This window comes from Protopterus annectens, chromosome 6.part1, assembly GCF_019279795.1.
Source record: "Protopterus annectens isolate FY-2018-M chromosome 6.part1, PAN1.0, whole genome shotgun sequence".
In the NCBI taxonomy this organism is placed as follows: Eukaryota; Metazoa; Chordata; order Ceratodontiformes; family Protopteridae; genus Protopterus; species Protopterus annectens.
Genome location: NC_056738.1, coordinates 174,146,809 through 174,174,187, shown reverse-complemented (window position 1 = coordinate 174,174,187; position 27,379 = coordinate 174,146,809). Strand labels below are relative to the sequence as shown.

General features: G+C 40.4%; 1 protein-coding gene across 1 annotated transcript in view; it reads left to right on the top strand.

Annotated features, from left to right (window-relative positions):
* Positions 1–27,379, top strand: part of TTC21B (tetratricopeptide repeat domain 21B) — a 3,240,027-nt gene that overhangs the window by 1,181 nt on the left and 3,211,467 nt on the right. The gene's annotated exons all lie outside the window — the stretch shown is intronic.

The following is a 27,379-nucleotide window of genomic DNA, read 5'->3' as shown; positions in this document are numbered from 1 at the left end:
AACAAATGGGCAAATGTGGAAGAAATGCTAATGGCTTACTAACAAGTTCAACTAGGAAGGTCATCTAGGATTTTTAAAATATGCTGCTTCTACTTATGAAAAAGATCTTTTAATAATTGGTATCATTTATTTCTATGTACCATGGATATCTGTTAAAAAAAATTCCTAAAACTGAATGTGTGACAGACTCTTTCAATGTGAACCTTCGAGGAGCATGAACTTTTTAAGACTGCCAAATGAGGTACATTATTTTGAATGATGTATGTTTGAGAGGTATGTATAGAGTATATTTTTTAAACAGAATTCACAATTAGAGCACAATTTCACTCCTACTGTCATAATCTGTTTTGCAGAAATTTTATTCAGGATGCGTCAGACCTACCTAGTGGGTACTGACCAGACAACTCAAGTTAGTAGTCCCCACAAAGTTTAAAAAAATAGATTCAGAGTAGTTGGCACAGCTGTCGTGAGCACATAGGCTATGAAAATGGAGTCGACATAGGTAGTATAGCCCCAAGTGCTATCTTGCACAAACGTGAAACAGCCTTCCAGTTTCAACAACAGTAGTAGTGTGAGCAGACACCACGCACGCACACATTTTTAAAAGTTGTAAAATGACAGTCCTTTTCAGCTGCTTTCCCAAAACATTGGTTGTGCAGCATTCATGTGTAAATAATGCTTTTAACCTTTATGAACTCCAGCTCTATTCAGTCGCTTACCGCTTGCTCAGAGGTGACCTTTGCCTAACATACAAGGCCATGTCAAACCCAGATTTGATGAATATGCTTCACCTCAAAAAATCTAGATCCATCAGAGCCACAAGGGCGGGAGACTTAAACCTCGACACGGCTATTAATAGGACGTGCTGGAGGGATAGATTCATCACCCAAAGACTCCCTATGCTGTGGAACAAAATCCCGGTACATGTGAGGCAGAGCACCTCGCTGGCCTTGTTCAAGAGAAATCTTGACCAATGGATGGGAGATCGCAGATATACCCCAGGAATTACCTCAGTGTCACTGCTCGACAGAGGCACAGCAAAATAATGGGTATAGTTCCCCATACTAAAGGGGTGGCGTAAGCCACAAAACGATGGGCTAGGCTTATAAATGCCCTCGGGCAGATAGCCTAGTATGAACCTATGAACCTATGAATGTGGATTAATTGTAATAGTACTGTTACTCTATGATGCTAAATAAATCTGTTTTCAATTATAAAACAGAAAATGTAGGTGCATTACTGAGCAGTGTTTCTAACCATTATGTAAAGGTTTCATGATGCCATTTTTGTTGGGAGTGTTGTGTTTTTTTGTTTAATATGACGTTGATTCTCCCCGTCGAAGTGACACTCCAACACCATATGCTAAAAATGAGAAAAGGGGTTATGGATGGATACAGACTTCTATCAAGGTTGTATGACCTTGGATGTTATTATATTAAGCATGGGGCCACTTCCACCATGGAAATGGTGGAAGCTTGTCCCCCACTTCACCTAGAGCTACTTGTTTTCCCTTGCCCTGTTTTAAAAGAATGATCCCATTGAAAATAATGGATGATGCCACAATCATCACTAATTGAATTGTATCCATTTCCTCATTTTACTACTGACATTAATGCATTAATTTCTGCTGTTAATAAAACTGGTAACCAGTTCATTCTCTGTTTACTCACATAGTCTAGTTAAGGATTATTGGAGAACTAGAGCTTCTCCTGCCTTCTGTAGGTACAAGGCAAATAAACTAATCCTGGACAACACACCAGTCCATTACAGGACATACATACATACACTCATGCATACATATACATGTACATACATAAAACACATATATACACACAAACATGCATATTTTCACACACTCGTACACACAGCTATATATGCACACACATATTTACACGCACACATACACACTCGTGCTACTGAGCAGTTTGAGGATCACCATTTTAACTACTTGCAAATCTTTGGAATGTAGGCAGAAACTTTAGTACCAAACAAATAACACATGTATACAGATATGACATTCAAACTGTGAGGTAGTTACAGTTACTGCTGTTTCACAGTATCACCCACCAACAAACCAATAGTACTTGAAATCTTACTTTATCCCTTTCCTAACTACATAGAGAATATCGTACTTTATATGTACAGTCTGTTACTGATTGATTGTTCTGTGGGAGCAGTAATGTATACCTTTTTGCATTATATGTTGGTTTGTTGAATAATGAATTGGATTGTATAAGGAAGCTTTATTTACTAGGTCCTCTGAGTAAATGAGCTATGTCTAGCAGAGCTGACCTGATCAACAAAATGCAAATGAATAAATTCAAATATTTTATATTACCTGTAGGTAGCTGGATCTAGTATCTTAATTTTTCTTAGGGCCTAGGCCATGTAGCTTGTGTATTTGTGCTTCTTTCTTTCTTTATTATGAAGTTGAGTGTTGTTGTTGTAGTGGCCATTACAGATTAAAATTGTTTAGAGCAGAGGTTATTGTATGACATTGGGCATACCATATTAAGCAATGGGTCTATATTAGTATGTTGACAGGGCAGAATAGCAAACACCCTTACGTCAACACATATTAAGCTAAATGCCTAAATCTCAAATGGCCAGAACAACGATCCCCCCCCCCCCCCGGGGAAAAAAATCACTGGGGCCAAAAAAAAAAATCGGCAGACAAAATAAAATGAGGGGCTGCACTCCCCTACTTAAATATGCCAACTCGGAGATCCCACTACGGTGGAAGAAAGAGCAAATTCCCGACAACGGCCCAGTGATGTTTTTCCCTGGGGAAAAAAATCCCTGTTCTGTCCATTCGAAATTTAGGCATTTTGTTTAATATGTGTCGACGTAAGGGCATTTGTCAACATGCTAATATAGACCCTTGGGCAACATGGCATCCCAGTGAATTTTATTTTCATCTGCATTTGTATCTTGTATGTTAGCAGTATAAGAAAATCTTTTCACGGAAGTTTGTGTACTGGCCAGGACCGAGCATATGTTTGTTCTGTATGTAGCTCCCACTGTATTTCGTGTAGAAGTAATAGACTGCAGTTTTCCATTACACCACAAGGTTGAGCTCTTTTTCAGGAATATAAGAGCCAATTTTTAAAGTGAAAAAAGTTTGGAAGACTTGCTGAAGGAGGGAAGACTGAAACGTAGCTGAAGGGAAGGGAAAAGGGCCTTGAAGCATGACTGGATTTTCTTTTCTAGTGCTTTGGGACAGGGAAGTGAAGTAGCACATGTCTCTGGCCGAAATCCTGGATGATGGTATTTTGTGGAATCGGGAGAGAAGTCTGAAACCAGTAGCACCACACCTGCTATGATTCAGCAGGAAAAGGAGTTCCCTTGGGGCCTAGTACCAAGAAGCCATAGATGATTACCAGAGTTCTGGTAGGTGATTTTTCTGCTTTTCTCATCAGAGGAACCACGGCACCTGGTCACTAAGATATTCTCGACTGAGTGGTGAGAGGTTCTGGCCATCATTTTTATATTTTTATAAGATTGTGGTCCCCCCCCCCCCAATGGTTTGTGGATTACAAAACTCGGATCCATATGAGCTCCAACTTGGGCCCCATCATGCCGGCAGCAAGACTGTAAATTAGTCACTGGCCAGTGGAGAGGGTATAATAAGAGTGTTTCATAGTTGGTCTGCTTAGAATTGATCAAGGGGGTCGAGGGTGTTAGTACTGCTGAATGACATTGCATTCTCTCATATTTGTGTTGTGGCACTATAAATCTTTATTCAATGATAATGCATTTTGCCATGTTAGTACTGCTGCCTTAAATAATCTTTACTGCTCAGTGACATTGCATTTTCTCATATTTGTATTGTTGCATTATAAATCCTCATCGTTCAATGACAGTGCATTTTACTTGTGTTAGTACTGCTGTCTTCAAGAATTTTGCTGCTCAATGACATTGCATTTTCTTATATCTATATTGTTGTATCATGACTCTCTCTTATTGCTTAATGACATTGCATTGTTTTCCCGTTTTTGCATTGCTGCATTATAATGCTTTACTGCTCTCAATGATATTGCTTTCTTTATGCATGCTTGAATATCAAGACTTTCTTTGGTTGAATTCTGGGGAAGAGGGTGAATGTGTGTTTTTATTGCATGCATGTCTCACCTTGCTTTATTGCTGACTGGTGCCACTGTTGAAATAATTTGTTTATGGTTGTGCTATTGCCTTTTTAAACTAAATGTGTCACCTAGAATAAAATCTGTCCCTCTTGCCACCTTGGTGTGTTGGGCCTATAGGGGTGTCACCAGAGTGAGATAGGAAGGAACCCATATCTCTTCAGCTATACCTGCCGGTGCACTACATTTGGTGGCTCGTCTGGGATTTTCTGTACTGCCTTGGACTCCACCCTATTCCCCTGTACGTGTGGAAAGCAAATCCAGCAGAAACATGAACCCAGAAGTAGCTGCTAAGTGGTGCAAATAGCACAGTGCATAGTCAGAGCATTGCTTAGTTCTGGTGTTGCCAGGGGTCACATGGACTGATATGCAAATACATCAAGTCACAGGATCCTTGCTGGTTGTGGGGCATGGATTTTGTTGGACAGCATTGTGGACCCTACTGAGCAGAGCACATTGGCCTTATTAGAATAGAAAAGTCCTTCAGTGTATGAGCACATACCTCTTGCTTGTACAAATTTCAGATGAGAGTGCAGTCTGTGTGGTAATCCTGAGAAGTGCACTACCTCAGCAACAGAGAAAATATCTGTGGAAGCTATCCAAGTAGGTCGGAACCTTACACCAGAAGCTGTAGCTTCACTCCCCATAAATACTATAGGTCCTGAAGTTTTGTTTTGAATGCTTTGGAAGTATTGTAGAAAAATGCTTAAAGCCTACACACCCATTCACTGGGTTTGGTTACTGCAAATTGCGTTTTTTCTTTTCTGCCAAACAACCCACACCTCAGGGAGAGGAAGATTTTGAATCCTGGCTGGATCAAGCTTCACAAGCCCTAGAGGAGTGGGATATCCCAGAATCTCAGAAGATGCAGCGGATAGCTGAAAGTCTAAAGGGCTTGGCTGCAGATACCATATGCAACCTAAGGATGGGTAAGCAAGCTTGCACGGCCAAGGACTATTTAGGAGTACTGCAAGATGTGACTGGAAAGACAGAGAGGGCTGCTGACCTACTGTATTAGTTTGAACATAGTTTCTCGCCAACTTCTTGTTATGTATCTGATTACATTATGATTTAGATTAAAATGCTCCACCAGATCATACTAAAGAAGGGGGTGGATCCGAAAGTAGCTGACAAGTACGGATCGGACAGATTTTCCAGGGAGCTTAAGCTATGGAACCCCATTGTGTGGAAAATGAGGATGAGAAATAGAGAGGAAGCCCTGTTAGAAGCCAAATCTCAGTGTTCAACAGCAACTAAAACAGTGAGTGAACACCAGCAGGAGCCTATAACCACGCTCAAACAGGAGTCGTGGCCCAGTGTCCACAATGTGAAAGGTGTTAGTTGCAGACTGACGTCATAGCTCAAGTTACCAAGACCATTACAGAATTGCAGAAAGCCATGGTAACTTTAGCTGAAGGGAGGAATACATCAGATCATCTGAGGTGAACAGCCGAATTGGAAAGCCATCTCAGACTGCAAATCATTACTAAGCAAGAGTCTTATCTGTTAAAATGGTGAGATCAACCGGCAGTACCTCAACAACATGCTGACTGCTGTACAGCTGAACAACACCGGAAACAAACTACCTGATGACCTACTGGGACCGTCCGCTGTCGTGTCAATAAAAATAGGAGTGTATAGTAAAGCACTGTTGGATACTGGTGCACAAATTGCCATTCTGTACAGAGACTTCTAACAAAAATGCTTAAAGCATTTGCCACTTAAAGTTAGAAGATTTGGAGGTCTGGGGGCTAAGTGACACGAAGTTCCCTTATGATGGTTATGTCTCACTCAGGTTAGAATTTTCCACTTCAGCTGTTGCGTCAACAGAAGTTTTTAAAACACTTGCTGTTGTGTGCCCCAGGCCAAAAGGAAAGGATTCAGCATCTAGTTTGGTGGGGACAAATACTGACCTCGTCATAAGAATACTAATGCCTCAGTTGACCCAGGAACACCCAACACTACATCCTCTCCTGAGACCGGTTTTGCCAAAGTGAGGATGTGTGGACAAACAGTTTCCTCTCTTCTCATCTCATGATGGAAACAGATCCAGAAAGTGACTTGCCACTGGGGCTGGAACTAGTCCGAGAAGTTTGGCCTGCAGACAAGTTAAAGCATCCTTATGATACTTTGCCTGTGGTGTTTGAAAAATAAAGGAAGTACTCCCATTGTCCTGCATTCACAAATGCGTTTGGGAAATGTTTATGCTGCCACTCCCTTATCTGCTTCTGTGTTTGACAAGGAATAAGAGCAGAGTCAATGAGTTGAAGCTGGAAGATATTGAGATAGGAGGTGGTCTCTTGCCCCCTGAGTGGCTACCCAGAGTTAAAGACCTACTAATGAAAAAGAAAACATGTTTTTCTACTAGTTAACTAGATGTGGGCTGTGCAAAAAGTGCAGAACACCGAGTAAGAGGACCGTTCCTTCAGGGAACATTCCAGAAGAGTAGCCCCAGGAGACCTGGAAGACTTGAGAAAACATTTGGAAGAACTAAAAGCCACAGGGATAGAGGATCAAGAAGTCCATATGCCTCTCCCATTGTCGTAAGGCAAAAGAATGGGTAAATTTGCATGTGTGTTGACTATCGTAGTCTGAATCAGCGAACCATTCCAGACCAGTACATAACTCCCCGGATTGAAGATGCTCTAAATTGCCAGGTGGGCAGTAACTGGTTCAGTGTTCTAGACTTGGGGCAGTAAGTGGTTCAGTGTGCTAGACTTAAGGGGTGCATACTATCAAATCCCTATGCACCCAGAAGATAAAGAGAAGACTGCTTTCCTCACCCCTTTGGGATTTTTTGAGTTTGCTCTCTTACCTCAAGGTTTATCAAATGCACTAGCAACTTTCCAGAGAATCATGGAAACCGTTGGAGACATGCATCTCCTGGAAGTCTTCGTCTACCTGGACAAACATCATTGTCTTTGGGAGGACCCTAGAGGAGCACGAAGAAAGACTGATGAAGGTATTGAACAGGATTGAGAAGGAAGGCCTGACGTTTTCTTTGGACAAATGCAAGTTCTTCCAACCTTCAATGACCTTTGTGGGACATGTAGTGTTTGCAAATGAAATATCCACAGATCCCAGCAAAGTTGAAGCGGTGACATCTTGGCACAGACCCAAAACTATCACCGAGCTTTTATCTTTCCTGGGGTTCTGCAGTTACTATAGAAAGTTTGTGGGAGGATTTTCAAAGATAGCAAGACCCCTCAACCATTTGCTCTGAAATGATGAGAAAGCAGATGAAGATATCCTTGTGAAAAAGCTTAAGGGACTGAGAGGTTCTAAAGAACTCATCGAGAGTCGTTGGGCTCCTGAGTGCAAAAAGTCATTTGAACAGCTTAAATATTGTCTCACACATGCCACTGTGCTGGCATATGCTGACTCAACAAAGCCATACACTTTACATGTGGATGCTAGCAGGGATGGCTTAGGAGGAGTCCTTTACCAGGAGTATGACAAGAAGGTGAGACCTGTGGCTTTTATCAGTCTGAGTTTATCCCCCACAGAAAGAAACTACCCTGCGCACAAGTTGGAATTCCTTGCTTTAAAATGGGCGGTAGTGGACAAGCTGCTTGACTAACTCTATCGGGCTGAATTTGAAGTGCAGACTGACAACAATCCTCGGACATACATCCAGACCACTGCAAAGCTAGATGCTATTGGCCACCGATGGATGGCAGCTCTATGCAACTATAATTTCTGTGTGAAATACTGCCCAGGGGAGATTTACACCCTGACAATGAATGGGGAGGTATGTGTCTGATTGCAACCTGCTATCAAAACACTGAATTTTGAGCCCAAAAGTTGGGTCTGTCTGCAGCAAGCAAACCCAAAGCTTACTGTAATCTGGTCACTTTTCAGGCTTCATCGCTACCAGCTTTGAGTAACATTGACCTCAGGAGACATCCGAGAGAAGATCCCTTAGGTCAGCTGCTGGTAGCTGCTTTAGAGAAGAAACAAGTAAATATGCTTCACACTGATATCTATCTTCTGGCAAGACTTGCCAGAATGGGACAGACTCCAGATACAGAATGGACTAGTGTATAGGAGATCTGCTAGTGCACTTGGCAGTGAAAAATGGCAATTGTTGCTTCCTCAGAAGTATAGAGAAGTAGTACTCCGATCATTACATGATAAACATGGTTATCTTGGTTATGACAGAACTGTGGGTCTGGCACGAGACGGGTTCTACTGGCCATGCATAATGCAAGATGTTGAGGATTATTGTCGTACATGTCTTTGTTGCATTCAGAGAGAGACTCTGCTGACCAGAGCTGCCTCATTGGGTCAAATGGAAAGTAGTGGACCCATGGAACTGGTCTGTATAGATTTCTGTGCATTGAACCGGATGAAGACGGGATCAGCAATGTGCTGGTGGTGACTGACCACTATACCAAGTATGCTTGAGCATTTCCCACTCGCGATCAGAAAGCTATTACAGTGGCAAAACTACTAGTTAAGAAGTTCTTTGTACACTATGGCCTGCCAAAAAGGATGTACTCTGATCAAGGACTTGATTTTGAGAGCAAGCTTGTCCATGAACTACTCTGTTGGGAGTCCAGAAATGCAGCACTACTCCTTATCCTCAAGGGGATTCTCAGCCTGAGCGTTTCAACAGAACTTTACTAGACATGTTGGAGACACTATCTGCTGAGAAGAGTCTACAAGATTCTCTCCTTACTTCCTAATGTTTGGAAGAGAAGCTCGTCTTCCTGTTGATGCGACCTTTGGAGTCGCAGCTGATACACCAGTGCGATCTCATGGCAGTTATGTGGAGAGACTCGAAGACCCTGGCTTATGAGCTTGCTGAAAAATCAGTGAAACAAGCCTCACTATGACACAAAAAAAGTAAAGATGCATGACTTGCAGCCAGGGGACAGAGTTCTTTTGAGAAAACTGGGACTACAAGGAAAGCATAAACTAACTGACCACTGGGGATCTGAGATTTATATAATTTTGTTCTCAGCTACCTAATAATCCCTGTCTACCAAGTTTTCCCTGAGGGGAAAGAAGGCCCCATAAAAACCTGACACTGAAACAACTTAATGCCTTTGGCAAAATCAGTGAGGCTCATGAATCCGGAACCCAGAATGGCTCAGAGGAAGCCTAAGGCGGAGAGAAACTATCCTCTCCTCCTGCTGAAGGAGAGTAGGACAGTGATGATGACTGGGGGTTTCAGTGGCCTTTTTTATGAGGATGTTCAAGACCCTGTGGACTGTAATCTCAATGTAAATGCACCATAATTTGTTCTCTATCATTTTGAGCAGCCCAGACCTAACAATAGACTGTTTCTGTGCCTCTTGCAGGACCTGATACTGATGGAGGCCCTGCTATGCAAACTTCAGAAAATAGTGCTGAGGGTAGTCATACTGTTATGGGAAATGAAAGTGAAGTTGTACAAGAGGAGATCTTAGAAGTGGACAATATGCCTACTGAAGAACTAGACACTGAATGTGATGTGAGTGACAAACCTTTCAAGCAAAATTCCTTGGTTGTCTCTTCCGAACCAAATCTGCGGAGACAGATTCGGCCCCCACAGAGTCTTACCTATAACAGTTTGGGACATAGTACACGGGAACCTGTGACCACAGCTCATCGAAGGGTCTGTGCTCATAATCCCTATGCCTCCTACTCCAGTGGTGAGACCCCATCCCCATCCCAAGTTAAGCATAAGGCTGATTACCCTTGGTGGAATGTACCTTTTGAATGCAAATGTATTCAGTTGATGGTGCATTAGTGTTTGTAAATATTTTCTGCTAATCTACCTTTGACTTTGGGGACCCAAGTTTTTCAAGCGGAAGTAGAGTGTAGCTCCCACTGTATTTCATGTAGAAGTAATAGACTGTAGTTTTTCATTACACCACAAGGTGGAGCTCCTTTTCAGGAATATAAAATACATTTTTTTTTTCAATAATAATTCTTTATTGTTTTTCTCTTGTTCATACAAACTCTTAACAGAAAAATACAGAGAAATAGAAATAATTTCCAAACAAATTCTATCAACATTATAACAAAATATATACATTATTTACATGAATGCTTTCACCATTTAAATAACATATCTATAAAAATTCTTCTGTGCAAAGATAATATCTTGAAATAGTATGGTTCTTACAAAGGTTATACTTTATAGTATAAAATAAAATAACAATGGGGTTTCCTGATTTTGGTGCATTAAGCTAATATAATGTTGAAAATTTGTTCCCAAATCTTTAGATTATTTGGATGTTTACTTTGGCTATTGATAACATATTTGTGGGCTAATATGTGTTTTATCGCTAAGATCTTAAATTTTTCCCAAGACGTTTGAGTTGGGTTCAGCCAATTTGTAGTTATATAGAGCTTCATTAATAGGAAAATATTCATAAGTACAATCACCTGGGATCTAGGTGTATTATTTGGAGGAATGTGTAATATCATAAATTCCCAAGATAACATTGAATTTTGATACCTCATCTTTTGTAGTTGTAACTTTAGGGAATTCCAAAGTTTATATATACATTAGCAGCTCCAAAACATATGAAGGAGGTCAGCAGTTTCACCTTTACAATAAGGGCATTTTGGACAGTTCTTGGAGTTGAATTTATACAAGCTAAGGCGTGTGTAGTATGCATTATTGAATATCCTGAGTTAGGTGAAAGCTTTTGGAGGGAAATTGATTTTGCTGTTAATTTAATTGCATTTATGAATTTACTTTCTTCAACCAATAGTAATTTTCTTTCCAATAGTTCGATACAAGAAGGCGATCATGATATTTGATGTCTTTTTTATCAGTTTATAGGTGGACGTTATATATTTGGAAGTTTGTGATGGAGCTTGCCATATTGAGGTACATTTCGTTAAGTTCTCTTTATTAACAGTAGGGATATAAAATAAAATTTTGAAAGAAGAGTCTGGAAGACTAGCTGAAGGAGGGAAGACTGAAAGACATAGCTGAAGGGAAAAGGGCCCTGCAACATGACTGGATTTTCTTTTCTAGTGCTTTGGGACAGGAAAGTGAAGTAGATTGTGTCTGTCTCTGGCTGAAATCTTGGATGATGGTATTTTGTGGAATCCGGAGAGAAGTCTGAAACCAGTAGCTGCACGCATGCTATGATTCAGCAAGAAAAGGGAGTTCCCTTGGCCTTGTACCGAGAAGCCATAGATGATTACCAGAGTTCTGGTAGGCAATTTTCTACTTTTCTCATCGGAGGAACCACAGCACCTGGTCGCTAGGATATTCTCGATGGAGTGGTGAGAGGCTCTGGCCGTCATTTTTATAAGATTGTGGCCCCCCCCACAAATGCTTTGTGGATTACAAATAACTGGGATCCATATGAGCTCCAACCTGGGCCCCATTATGCCAGCAGCAAGACTGTAAATAGTCACTGGCCAGTGAACAGGGTATAATAGATTGTTTCATAGTTGGTCTATTTAGAATTGATCAAGGGGGTAGAGGGTGTTAGTACTGCTGAATGACATTGCGTTCTCTCATTTGTATTGTGGCACTATAAATCTTTATTGGTCAATGATGATGCATTTTGCCATGTTAGTACTACTGCCTTTAAAGAATCTTTACTGCTCAGTGACATTGCATTTTCTCATATTTGTATTGTTGCATTATAAATCCTCATTGTTCAATGACCTTGCATTTTGCTCGTGTTAGTACTGCTGTCTTAAAGAATTTTGCTGCTCAATGACATTGCATTTTCTCATATCTGTATTGTATCATGACTCTCTTTTATTGCTTAACAACCTTGCATTTTTTCCCGTGTTTGTATTACTGCATTATAAAGCTTTACTGCTCATTGATATTGCCTTCTTTGTGCATGTTTGAATGTCAAGACTTTCTTCTGTTAAGTTCTGGGGAAGAGGGTGAATGTAGGTTTTTATTGCATGCATATTTCATCTTGCTTTATTGCTAACTGGTGCACTGTTGAAATAATTTGTTTATGGTTGTGCTATTGCCTTTTTAAACTAGATGTGTCACTTAGAATAAAATCTGTCCCTCTTGCCACTTTGGTGTGTTGGGCCTATAGGGGTGTCACCAGCGTCCGGTAGGAAGGAACCCATATCTCTTCAGCTACACCTGCGGGTGCGCTACATGTAAATGTTAGAAAATTTGTTTTTATGAGTTGCCAGCCTTACACATCCACAGCAGATGGTATAGAGGATTATGCTTTGGTATACAATCCTAACCAACTTGTTTGGATTTGTGACACTGATATGAAGAAATTCACCTGGATAGCAGAGTGAAGCAAAAATCAAGAGATGCATTTCTGGAAATTCATGTCAAGAACACGTAAAGCGGATATAAAAAATGTACACACCCCTGTTAAAATGCCAGGTTTGTGTGATATAAAAAATGAGATTACAATAAATCCTTTCAAAACTTTCCAACCTTTAATGTGACCTATATCCTGTATAATTCAATTGAAAAACAAACTAATCTTTTGGGGGAAAAATATAAAAAATAAAAACAAGTACAATAAGCTGATTGCATAAGTGTGCACACCCTTAAACTAATACTTTGTTGAAGCACCTTTTGATTTAATTCCAGCATTCAGTCTTCTTGGGTACCCATCTGCCATCAATTAAAGAGACTGATCAACTAAGTTCAGCTGTCCTAGTAGGATTTTCCTGACATTTACTGAGTTGCCTGCTAGATTTGAAATGATTTGTTGTGGTCTTTTTTTTATCTAAAAAACCTGGCATTTTAACAGGGGTGTGCACACTTTTTATATCCACTCTGTGTTGTGGTTAGAGAGACTCAAGCACAGTTCTTTGTAGTACATGGAACTCTAATGTAGTATTACTTATAGAAAAAAAAGTAGGAGTATGAAGTGTTTTACGACATTGGAAACCATGAAGCAGTGTTGGCACACATTCGGCAACAAACAGTGAAGCATTACTGTGATAAATAAAACTGCTTTAAAAGTTGTTACTCTTCATTCTAGGACACCTTTTTATATGTTTGGGACAGTGCAGTGTATAACTTTTATTGCTGTTTTAGCTTTTTAATGCCGCTATGCCTTGGCTTAAAGCTAGAGCTTAACACAACAGAAAAATTCTTAACAAAACTTTGCTAAGCATCTTTCAAACATTAGAAGGATGCTTAATACAGATGAACAGTGATGATGTGTGTGTATATGTGTGTGTATATATATATATATATATATATATATATATATATATATATATATATATATATATATATATATATACACACACAATGTGAGTGCACATACTTATGAATGTATATACACATAGATGTGTAGATTCATACCAATAGATTGAACAGTCTTGAATGCAAAATGTCTACTTGGAAACCTCTCTGCTACTAATTGTGGGTGTGCCAGAATGTTGAGATGCCTGGGGAATACCACATTTTCAGCATTCCAAGTGTGTTTTTGTGTAGTGGGACTAGGACTGTGGTTTGGATTAGATTGTGTGCTTTTAGTTTTTAGGGCTATGAATAAACTTAGTTAGGATTAGGCTTCATACCCCTACACAGTTTTACTTGTGTATGCAAACCTGAACCCTAACCGTAATGCTAACAGTTGCCCTAAAGCTATGTGAACATCTTATTTTTAGATTCTTTTAACACCAGGATATGTGTGTGTGTGTGTGTGTGTGTGTGTGTGTGTGTGTGTGTAATTTTATTTTTTCAACATTTTGACTTTGAGGTAAAATTCCAGTCGTCGGTGTGTGTATAATATGTCTGTATGGGTTCAGTACTTTTGGTCCTCCCCCTTTTTTTTTTTTAATTGTGAATTTCATTTGTAAAGTGCAGCAGTTAAGTAATGATTCCATCTAGAGAATTGTTTCTCAAGATGTCAACAAATTGTGGGTTCTGTTTTAGGCATTTTCATTTCACTTATGTAAGGGGTGAACTGTAGCAGCCAGTAGTTTTCCTAAAAAAAAAAAAAAAAAAGTCTGTTGTACTGTTTACTTCCTGTTAAATAACCATGCAGCAGGAAGAGGTATGAGCTGCATTATATCAGTTAAAATTAAAAGAAACAAAACTTTTAAGATTTTTATTTTAGATTTGATTTCAGTTGTAGATTATTGGGTTTAAAGTCTTTTTTTAGGTCGTTACTTTTTATGCAGCTGTAGTATGTACTGGTCATCTAAACATATTTAAGTTAGTTTTTATTTTTAACGGGTTTTTGTAATGTTTATAATTCAGTTGGATTTTTTTTGTTTATGTGTTAATGTGATTGTCTCGAAGATGCTTCCATTTGCAGATATTTGTTTAGTGAGAGATATTGAAGGTGACGTGGATGCTATTTAGTTTTAGATAATTCTGATGGTATGTGCAGTTTGTTGTGCTTTCAGTTGTTTATATGGTTAATCAGTTTCTTTTATGTTGGATGCCTCAGTAGTATATTACTTTACACTTATCTGCTAAATAGTACCTCATACGTAGTCTGGAAAGACATCTTTAAGAAAGTCAGTCTTGAAAATCTTTAGAAAGCCCTGCTTTGTAACTTAAACTTATAAACAGACTACCACACTACATGTGGAAATGCTTCCTAAAGGTACATGCACACACACTATGATCTACATCCTCCCTCTTTGAGAAATCGTCCATATACAAAATGACAGTATTCCATGACATGCAATTTACAGCAATGATCTTTTGACATACAGAACTAGTTATTTGACATGCAGTCATACAAAATTAGATACACATTAAAACAATTATGTCCAAGTTGCTGTGTATTTTACACGAGGTCTGGAAATACGACCTGATCATGTAACACAAGTCAGAATTGGCTCTTGACTATGGTGACTGTCTTCAAGGAATGTTCAACTTTGGAGACAATTGGGACATCATCAGGAATGGGAATGGATACTGCTACATGTTCGGTATGAACTTTTTCAGTGTTGCTTTGAGATCTAGAGTCTGTATCACAGGTACAGTGCTACGATATCATTTCTGATACAGGAAGAAGATGTCTGCGGTTTCTCGTGCACTCTATACACTTAGATTCCACTAAGTAGGATCTTGGCTCGGTACATATACCCCTCACTTGACCAGTTTGATCAAAGCCTTTCGCCATTTGCATCCTAACTGTCTGTCCTTTTAATGGACAAACAAATCTGCTCATTTTATCATAGTTGGACTTCTGAGAAGAATGTTTCTTAAAAAGTTGGGCTTTGATTGCTCTGTTTTTAGCATTCGGCACCAACAAACTAGAACTGATGGGCAAGATTGCTTTGCTTTGGTTTGCCCGGATAGAAGTCTTTGAGCAGGTGAGTCTAGTTGGTTGTCGCAGGATATGTTTCTGAGACTTGAGTAAATTCAAGAATTTATTGGTATTGTTATGCTTTGAGCTTTCTAATTGCTTTGCAATCTGTACTGCACGTTCAACAACGCCGTTTGACTGAGGATATTCAGGACTGCTAGCAACATGGATAAAGTCCCGCAAATCTCTAACAGTTGACTCAAACTGAGAACTGTTGTCGGAAATAACTTTGTGTGGACTACCATGGACTGAGAAATGACGTTTCTTCTTGGTAGTAACAGCACTGGACATTGGGTAGCAAATAGATCTCAAACCAGTTTGAATAAGAGTCTACCAATACTAAGTAATGTTGACTGTTCCACTTTAAATATGTCCGTTGCTACTGTTGACCAAGGTAGGTCAGGAATTTGGCTTGGCTTAAGTGGCTGTGTTTACAAAAGCAGCGGCTTAGTACTGTTGCACACTGAACAAGAAGAAAGCACTTTATCAGTGTCTTTCATTAGAGAAGGCCAAAATGCTAGTCCTCTCTTCCTTCTTTTGGTAGCTTTGGAACCTGGGTGGCCACAGTGCAAAATCTGAATGTATTCACGTTGTAAGGAAGTAGGAACAACGACTTTTGGATCTTTGAAAATACCATCTTCCATCAGCATCTCATGTCTGCATGGAAAGTAAGGTTGCACTTTTGGCAATATACAAGATTGCTTTGATGGCCATCCTACATTGATGAAGTGGTTGAGCTTTTGCAAAATTGCCTCAGTCTTCATTTGGTCTCTCAGCTTATCAAGTCTTGTTGTAGAAAAATTGCTCACTTCTATGAAAGTCAGTCAAAATTCTCTGCATCAAGCTGTTCCATAGTAGTTTTGGGTGAACTGGATAAGTTATCAGCCAGATAAAGAAGTTTTACCCTTTGTGTAGACCATTTTGAAATTGTACTTTTGCAATTTGGGCATCTTTCTTTGTAATCTTACTGGAGCGGAATGCATAAGCTTCTTTAAAATAGTAACTAGAGGTTGATGGTCAGTCTCTGTCTGGATTGTTCAGCCATAAATATAATCATGGAACATCGAACTTGCAAACAGAATTGCCAAAAGTTACTTCTCAATTTGAGCATACTGCATCTCAGTTTGGGCAAGAGTTCTAGATGTGTAGGCAATGGGTCTGCCCTCTTAAAGAGTAACCACACCAAGACCGAACTTTGAAGCATCACAGGAAAGAAGTACTGGTTTGTGGACATCATAATATCTTAATGTAGGCGAGTTAGCAATTTGCTGTTTGGGGTTATCAAATGCTCTCTGGTGTTCTAACCATGGCCATGCAACATTTTTGCATGTCTGCGATCTTAAAGGTGCTGATAACTCATTGCTCAAGTATACGAAGAAAATGCTCCAAGGCTTGGACGTTGTCTGGAGCTGGCATCTCAGGAATGGCTGCTTGCTTGGAAGGATCTGGTCTTAAGCCTTTAGTGGTAAATAAATGACCTACATAACTTCTGGTAGTCTGAATTTGCACTCACACACTCTGTCCAGAGCTTTCCTGAGGTTTCTGTCATGCTCTGCTTCACCATTACCTTCAACAAGTAAATAATCAACAATTATTGCACGCAGGTAGCCTGAAAAAAATTGCTCTATTGCACGCTGAAAGACTTCACTGACAGAATTTATTCCAAAATGCATCCTGAAGAATCTGTATCTACCAAATGGGGTACTGAATGTAGTCTGTAGTGAAGATTTGCGATCAAGCATTGCTTACCAAAGCTAACTCTTTGCATCCAAGACCGAAAGAACGGTGGCATTTGGCATGAAAGTTTTAATTTCCTCGACTACTCTTAGGATGATGAGGTCTTTTTAATGCCTTGTTCAAGTCTCTTAGGTCAATACATATTCTGATTTCATCTGAAGTTTTCTTATGAGCTGCTATTATGGACGACACCCACTTATTTGTTTCTTTGACTAGACAAATCACACTTTGCTACACTATTTTGTCTAACTAGACCTTGACTTTGTCCTGCATAGCTTTTGGAACTCTTCTTGCTGGTCTGATCACTGGACTAACCTCTGGATCTAACTTCATAGAATACACAACTGGAAGTTTACCTAGCTTGTCCTCTAACACATCAGCATACTCTTGAGAAAATAGTGTCACTGAAGCTGGAACTGGGACATGTGCTTACATGATGTACTTCTTTGTTAAAGCAGTTTCAGTCTCAATCTCTCTCCGAGACCTAATAATGACTGCACAGGTCTTCAGACTACATAAAAATGCAAGCTGTAACTTTTTTCCCAGCCAATTAGCATGAAAGCACTACTGAACCTTCGGTTTGAATTTCTTCAGCTGCATAAGCAACAAACTTCACACAAGTGACCAAATTAAGTTGCTTACCAGCTCTTACTAACAAATGTTTCTGCTGACATTACATTACACTTTGAAGCAGTGTCGACTTTTGAGCTCTGTGGGCTTCATCATTGATCAGGGCAGTACAAAATACTTCATTATTTGCCACTAAATCTACTGCATTAACCTTTTCACTGACCACTGATGCACCATCTACATAGAAAGTAGGCACTCTATGATCGACTTGATTTTTTGAGTGATCTTTCTTAACTGAATGAGGCTTGCTTAATTTTACAAAACGTTTGAAAATGATTAAATTTTTTTACACTTGTGGTATTGCTGACCAAATGCTAAGCACATCTGTCTTTTAGTCTCATGGTTGGCACCACAATTATGATGGTTAACAATCAGAATTGACTTTGGTTTTGCTGGCTCACTCTTGTACTGTACTGAGCATGCCCTTTTTACTGAGCTAGTCTTGAATTTTCTAGAAAGCTCCAGGCTCTTCCTGCCATACCTACAGAGTTTGCAGCTGCCATGTGCTTAGGCCTATTTCTGCTTGCCACATGTTGCATGCAGTCTGTTTGCTCTAGAGGCTGCTGAAACCATGGTCTTATCACTCATAAGCATACTTGTGTGCTTTTCTATGAGCTCATGGATTTGACACATCCTGTATGGCTTTGCTTAATGTTAAATCACTGTCAAGAAGCAAAATCTTTCTCACTGCAGCACTGTTAACACCACACGCAAGCATGTCCTTTTATTAACTCCTCTTTCAAGTCACTAAATCTACATGTTTTAGCTTTGTTTCTCAAATCAATAATAAGTTGCAAAAGTTTCACCTGGCTTTTGGTCTGTTGTATAAAAGAAGTGCCTCTCTAATGTAACATTGTCTGGGGTTGCACATTTCTCTGAATTTACGTTTTTAAGTAATCATGGTCTTCCCTGATTTGGCCAATATCACAATATAGTGGTCCCCCCCCCCTCTCCTGCATATATTTCTGGTACTTGCACAAATGAACGCTCTCTTTCCGTAGCTTCTGACCCAGCTTACTTAAGCAAAATTAAATGCCCTCGTACCTGCATCTTTGTCAGAAAAAGATGCCTGTATGAAAATATCCTATTCCTGGTCAAACACTCTCCAGTTCTCTGCTATATAATCAAACACAAGTGGACCTGGTCTGCACAATGCCTCTGTCATATCAGCACTCAGTAGTGAAGGTGCTTAAAATTATGTATGAGCGTACACACGTGTGTGTGTGTGTGTGTGTATATATATGTATATGTATGTATGTGTGTGTGTGTGTGTGTGTGTATGTATGTGTATATATATATATATATATATATATATATATATATATATATATATATATATATATATATATATAGATATATATGTATATATATGTATGTGGAAGAATTGTATGCCAGTGTTTGTAATTATGCCCAGTAGTGCAACAAATTCTTTGACATAACTGCACTTTGCCAAATAAATTTCCGTACCACAAGAGCACTCTGTACTTTTACTTTTGAAATCACTGTACTTTTATGAAACCACTCCTTAATGCAAGAAATACCTCAAAATAACTGTACTCCATGGGAAAAGCTCAGAGTAAGAAACACTTCGAGATGAATGCACTTTGCAAATAAACTGTACACAGCATAAGAACCGTTCAAAATGGCTGTACTTTGAGAAATAACTCTGCACAATGTAAGAAACACTCTGAAATGGCTGCTTTCTCCAGATAAATGCACATAGCATGAGAACCTTTTCGAAATGGCTGTTCTTTGACTGTACTTTGCAATATAACTGTACTTTGTACACACTCTGCAAACACCTTGCACACTCTGAGATACTTCAAACAACTATAGTTATTCTTTGAATGGCTTCAGTCAATGCAAAATAATAGTTTGTGCCCAAACACTGACTTTTACTAAAAAAAAAAAAAAAAAAAAAAAAAAAATATGCAGTTACCTTGCTCTTTAAGCTTATTTTACCCTTTTATTGTACTCGTTTATGCCTTTTTAATGTCTTATCTTGCTCATTATACTTTCTTGTGCCTGTTTTAGTTCGAGCCCCATGTGAATAGTTTTGCTAGTTTTATCCAATGTTGTGGTTTCGAACATTTCATTTAATTAATAATGCGGTACCTTTTGTTTGCTTAATGTTTTGTGCTACTCGTTTGATTAATAATGCATTTTGTGCCTTATAAACGTGATGTTTCATTTTATTTGCCAGATAAATCATTTGTACATTTTTCTTTATCTTCAGCTCATTTCTGTCCGTTTTTCCTTTGTTTTTGCTCTGTTTCACTCAACTTGCTTAGTCTGCCTTCACCTTCAACTCTGCACCTCATGGGTTGAAGTAGTAGCTCTTGTAATCCCGGTTCTGACACCGTCACTCGTCTGGTCAGGATAAAACAGACAAGCTTTCGTGGGTTCTATTCAAGCAGCTTTATTCTACATAAACTCCTCAGAAATGAGGCTTTGTAACTTAAACTTATAAACAGACTGACTACCACACACATACACGTTAACACTCTGGCTGTTCTCTCAAAATGGCACTGCTGTCTGTACATGCTCTGTATTTATGTGCACGTGCTTACATCTGGAAATACTTCTTAAAGGTACATACACACGCTGTGATCTACATTCACTAAAAACTGAAAAGTGCAGTATGTCTTCCAAATATGCAACAACATCTAGAAGATTTAGGATTTTTGCTTGGAAATGTTTACATAGATATTTGTATACCCCAAATAGACTCCAGAGAATTTTTCCTCAGGTAGATGGAAAAATGTTGGACTTGTTACAGGGAAGAAAGGGATAACTGGGAATGTATTTTCTGGGAGTGCAGTGAGTTGGTGGACTTTAAGGATTCTCTGCGGGATGCACTGTCAGAGATGCTGGGTGGACAGATTAGTGGGATGAGGGAGATGACTTTTCTGAGCTGTGATACAAAATTGGAATTCCCTAGACATGGTAAGGCCTTGCTGTCTCTTAATTATGGTGGCTGCCAAAAAAGCATTTACTAGAAAATGGGCGTTAAAGTCTAAACCAACTATATTAGAAGTAGTGAATGTAGTAACAGAGCTAAAACAACTGGAATTGAGATCTTTAGAAAAAGGTAGGAGGAAACTACACGGAAAAGATGGGAATTGTGGGAACAGTATATATATAGGGGAGGAATGAGGTCTAAAAGAAGCCAGGACTTAAATGAGCTATGCAGTGTTTGACTGAAAACGGGTAGATTATAAATGATGTATTATGCTTGAAACCTGGGAGTGTGCCAGTATGCTTTGTGATGTAAAATGCTTGCAACTAGGATTGTGTCATTATGGTTTGTTTTCATTTACATAAATGTATGATTGCTTATGACGTAATAGCTGGATCTGATGTTGCCCATTTCATTCTTCTTCACCACTGCGTCTTTGGATCGAATATCGGATCCAAACTGGCAGTTCCAAAAGACTGATGCTACAACTCTCGAGCTCCTTCCACTCCATGTTGCCCTGCATCTCCTTTAACTCCTCAGATCTCATTTACCACCTTCCTGGCTAGATGTGATTACACCGATCTCAAGCTGCTTTTCAAGAAGAGTGTTGAAATTTCAGTGATTCTTTGCTATCCTGTGTCTTTTGCTTCATCGTAGAGTTTACTATAACTTTTCTTTTACCTCCCCTCCCATTCTCAAGTTATCGTTGGCATTAAGTTTGTGATTTTGCCTCTCCACGTCTTTAACTTGCAGTTAAGCTATGACTATGTGAACTTGTTAATTGACTATTTTTTACCTGAAGAAAGGGAACTTGCAAATGAACTGATGGTTCTGCAGATCAATCTATGCACTAACTTTGCAAATAGCATTATTGGTGACCAGCTAGATACTCTCTTTGAAAGCATATCCAGCTATGGGAAAAGATTACAGAATATGAAGCTGAAAAAGCTTCAAAGGGACATGAATGATTTCCAGTCTGGTGCTGTTTTCTCATAGCCCAAACCTTTTACTGCAGCAACAGACCAGCCTGTAAACCCAGCCCCTTTTGTGATCGACAACACACAACCAGCAAAGACAAGCCAAATAACTGAAGAGGGGATGGCTGCAGCTACTAACACTGAGGAAACAAGAGTTTACCAGTGACTCTTGCTGAGCAGCAGTCAGCAGTAAAACCAAAGGTAATAAATACAAGAAGCAGCAAGAAAAATAACAGAAACCTATGTAATGAGAATCTCCCTTTTCCCATGCAACAGAAGGGAATATCAGGAACTCCAATGATTACCTTCACACTAATGAATGCTTCACCAATTAAAAAGCAGGTCAAGGAGCAAAGGAAGGGCCGAGGTCAGGCAGATACCAAACACAGAAGCAACACTGAACACAATGGTAACCCGCAGCAAGAACACAAGTCTGGTAATGAATCTTTCATCTTTAACACTAACTGATGCACATATGTCACTTTTTTGAATAAAGGGCAGTCGTATATTCCAACCCAGAGAACTGTTTGTTGACATTCTTAAAGAACTTATTTGGTCACAACTTCTCTTTTAAAGGACAGAGACTGACTATGTGAATATTTTCAAAAAACCTAGTACCTTTGGACCTAAATTACATGCTATGGTAGAAGCCTATGTGTCAGTATGTGAGAAGCAAATAAGGGAAGCATTTAATTCAGATAGAAGAGCTGTCTTTTATAACTTAGAATCTGATGCTCTATATGACCTGAGGGAAATGCATTCAGTAGAAATTAAACCTGCAGATAATGGAGGGGGAATTGTGATTATGGATAGGGAATTTTACATCCAGCAAATGATGAAACTAATGAATGACCATGAAACCTATGCCTGTATCTCAGTAAATATAGTTAAATGTTGTTGTAGAAAGGATTGCTGTTTTGTTGTTTGACTTGTCGACTACAAATTTGATTAAAAAAAAAAAAAAAATCTTAAGTATTTTAATGTAGAAACTCCCACCATTCCAGTTATATATGGCCTTCCCAAGGTACATAAAGATATCATACGTCCACCTATGAGACCCATAGTGTCTAGTAGAGGTTGGGCAACAGATGCCATGTTATTCTAAAAGTGTATTAGTTCTGGTTTAAGCACTTGGGCTTCAGGCCAGTTATTTTACGTTGAGAAGGATTGCGGTTTGCACTCTTGTGGGAGGAGAGGCTGTACTCTGCCCTTCTGAGCAGGGAATTTCTGGTTAAAGGCTTATAGTGCCTGCATATTCTAACTGTTTCTTACTGAAGTTGGTACACCTTGTTTGCTGTAGCATAGACTAGATCCAGGCCTGCTGAATCTAGCTTTATTTGTATGCTTGTTGTTTGTTTATTTCCCTGAAATGCTAATTCCACCTAAAACGCGGCCTTTTAGCACTTCTGTGGATCCCTAGTGATATCTGCATTGCTTACTGTACTTATTTCCTTGTTTCACTTGAAAGAAAGTTACTGTTTGTCGTTTTTGCATTTAAGTTACCTGTAACACATTGCATTTAAGTTACCTGGCACTTGCTCACTAAAGCAATTATATAAGTCAGCTCTAAAAAATTAGAAGCACTACACCCTCACAAACTCCCCTTGGGTACCTTGTTCCCCATTGCCCCTTTTTTTCAATTATAAAGGAATTCCCAATACTATTCTAGCATGTCCAAAGGTCAGTTGTCAATCTCCTCTCCGGTCCAGCTGGTGAATCTGGGAATCTTGAAGCAATGTTACAACTGCCTCATGTACATAGACAACCCTCTCCTCCTCCCAACAAATTCCAACACATGTGAGAGATGCAACCACATAGCCAAACTGGAGGCTAAGCTCTCTCAACTCAGTACTGGCGTAACCAGTCAGAAGGAGAAGGAAACCACACTCACTACAATTCCAGTCTCAGATAGACCTACCACGACAACAAACCAAACCCACAAAAACATACTCGGAAGCTCTAAATAAAAATCTGCCTAAGCAGCAGAGACCTCCAAAGCAGACACCCAAGCAACCGCTACCCCAAAACAAAACACGTGCAACACATAGCTCACAAAGCCAGTGTGCCGAACGGTCACAGCCCTTAAGGCTAAACAACACACCTGATACACTTGTAATAGGTGATTCTATCGTCAGGCACACTGACGTCCCGCTCACCAGGCTGAACAAGGAGAAGGTCACGGTGAGCTGCCTGTCGGGCGCTAGGATCCGCCACATAACACAAGCACTCAGGTCACTCCAAGGCAAGTACAAATATGACTGTCATTGTCCATGCTGGTGTGAATGACCTGAGACGTACCTCCCTGGACTACATGAAAAGAGACCTAGAGGAGCTCTGAGCATGTAGCCCAGGCCGGTATGACCCTGACCTTGAGGTAGCATCTTACCCTCACCAAGAATGATGCCACAATATGAAGACAAGATGATCAATTTCAACAATTGGCTTAAGTGTTGGTGTCCTTCAAAGGGGATCCAATGCCTGTCAGCCTGGGATGACATGCTCGACAAGCCACGATGCTTCGCTAGGGACGGCTTGCACCTGTCGCCCCTGGGCTTTCGGATATTGGCAAAGGCTCTTGCTACCCCCATAGTGCCTTTTTTAGGCAAGGCTCAAAAGACAAACCCACCTCCATAGGTATCACAAGGGATAAGAAACTAAGAGTAATGCTACTCAACACCAGAAGTCTAAACCTCAAGATGCACGCACTCGAAACTCTCCTTAGCATGGAGAACATCGATATCTGTGCAGTAACAGAAACCTGGTTCAAGGCTCCCGAGAGCACCCCAGCACTACCAGGTTATACCTCATACCATGCTTTTCGGCCCCAAAACTTGGACCGAACCACAAAAGGAGGGGGAGTATCAATATTAGTCAAAGATACCCACACCTCCAGATTGGTGGCACAGCACAAAGCATCCGAGACTATCCATGTGCAACTAACTGTGGGTAAAACTGCCTTCCAGTTTATAGCCTGCTACAGACCACCCTCCCAAACCCAGGAACCCCACTTGGCCTCCCTGAGAATACTAGAAAATATGAAGGTCTCTCCAAACACCATTATATTGGGCGACTTCAACTACCCAAACATAGACTGGGAGCATTACTCTAGCTCCAACACCCTAGCCCAAAGGTTCCTAGAATTTATAAACTCAAATGCTATGGAACAACTTGTTACCACTCCCACAAGAGGGGAAAACATACTGGACCTGATCATCACCAACATGGGGACACTATGCTCCAGACCAGAAGTGTATCCCTCACTGGTAAGATCAGACCATAAACTAATCTCACTGGATATTCACATCCCGACCCCACCCCCTGCCCAGAAAACCACAGTGAATAACTTCTCTAAAGCAAATTTCACACGCCTCAAAACCGAGGCGAAATCCTTCAAAGCCCCCGGGCCTGTGGAAAATATGGCCCAGACCGCAGAATCCTTTATAAACGCATTCTATGAACACCTTCAGGAATGCATGGATCATGCAATCCCAAATAAAACCAAGACCCAATCCTCCAAAGGCAGATGTCCTGTCTGGTGGACCCCAGCCATAATCAAACTATACAATAGAAGGAGGAAGCTACTACATGATGGAGCAAAATCCCAAAAAGGGAAGGCATCTCTGATCAGTATTAGCAAAAAACTACGGGCACTCATAAAATCGTCTAAGGCCAGCTTCGAGAGAAAAATTGCACAGGACACTAAGGATAATCACAAGGCTTTCTTTAGTTATGTTAGGAACCTGGGTGGGAATTCCCAGATATGCTCAGAATTAGTCCAAAATGACAAAAAATACACCGAGCCCACAGACATTGCCAACATCCTAGCTGACAGGTTCTGTGCAAACTTCTCCCCCCTCTCCCCACCAAAAGGGCAAATATCTATCCCAACAGAATGCTGCCCCCCTGACATCTCAGATGCTCGGGTAAGAGCCGCCCTCTCCAAAGCAAAAAACACAGCATCAATGGGACCAGATGGTGTCCCGGGCTGCGTCCTACATGAACTCCAAGAAGAGCTAAACCCAAACATAAAACTACTGTTCAGTCTTAGCCTTACTACAGGATAAGTACCCAAAGAGTGGCGTACAGCAACAGTGGTCCCTCTCCACAAAGGTGGTGCCTCAACGGATCCTGGAAACTGTTGCCCCATAAGCCTGACTAGCTTGGTCTGCAAAGCTATGGAAAGGATCATCATGGACCTCATAAATAAAGATATTGGGGACCTACAGACACTGGATCCTACCCAGTTTGGCTTTGTTAAGGGCAGATCCTGCCTCTTAAACCTGGTTGATTTCTTTGAAACAGTCACCAAGGCCATTGACGAGGGGAAGGTGGTCCACACAGCCTACCTGGACCTTGCAAAAGCCTTCGATACAATACCCCACTCGGGCATTATAGATAAGCTCACCAGCTTAAATATAAACCCCTATGTCACTAGATGGGTTGCAAACTGGCTCAAGGACAGAACCCACATGGTTAGAATTGCTGGAGCCATGTCAGACTCCAAACCAGTTACAAGTGGCGTCCCACAAGGCTCAGTCCTGGGACCTCTCTTGTTCGGTATATATTTCTCGGCGGTACAGGCCAACACGGAAGGACTGTGGCTGACCAAGTTCGCAGATGACTGCAAATTGGGCGCCATAATCAACTCTCCAGCCGACACAAGCATCCTCCAAAAGGGCCTCATAGAAACAGACAACTGGTGCCAGAGCCATGGCCTCAAGCTAAATGCCAAAAGTGTATAGTCATCCCTTTGGCAAAACAAAGTGCCCACAAATTACCACATAGGTTGTAATCCATTAAGTACAGAAGAAGTCATTAGGGACCTGGGGACCCAAGTTGATAGCAATCTCTCATTTGACAACCACGTGGCCAAAGTGGTTAGAAAAACATTTTATATAGCCCACCTAATCATGAAGGGATTCGCATCTAGATCAGGGGAGGTCATCGTACCTCTTTACTCATCCCTCATCAGGCCCATAATTGAGTACAATGCCCCTTTTGGGATGTACCTTACCAGACACCTGCAGCAACTGGAAAGACCCCAAAAGTACCTCACCAAGAGGATCAAAGGGCTCAAACAGATGCCATATGCTGCCCGGTTAAAGAAACTCCAGCTCTACTCGGTGGCATACCGCCTGCTCAGAGGCGATCTGTGCCTGACTTATAAAGCCATGTCGCCATGTCCAACCCAGAATTAATGGACAGGCTACACCTCAGAAAATCCAAATCCCATCGAGCTACGCGCTCGAGAGATTTGAACCTCAACACTGAAATAAATAGGACATGCTGGAGGGACAGATTCATAACCCAGAGGCTCCCTTCACTCTGGAATAAAATCCCAGTCCAGGTTAGGTAGAGTCCCACATTGACTCTCTTCAAGAGGAATCTTGATGAGTGGATGGGAGATGGTAGGTTTACCCGGGCTATCACTTCTGTGTCACTGAGGCACAGTATACTAACCTCAAAAAAAGGCATAGCAAAATTAATTTAAAATGGGTGGCGAAAGCCAAACACACTCTGGCTAGGCTTATAAATGCCCTAGTGCAGATAGCCTAGTATGAACCTATGAACCTATATGTAGATAATAATCTTCATCCAGTGCTTAAAGTGTGAAATGGTACGGAAAGACACAAAATCTTTTCTGCAAACGTTGTATAGAAAGACCATTTCGATAAATAGAGCATCTGCTTGTAACCTTAGATA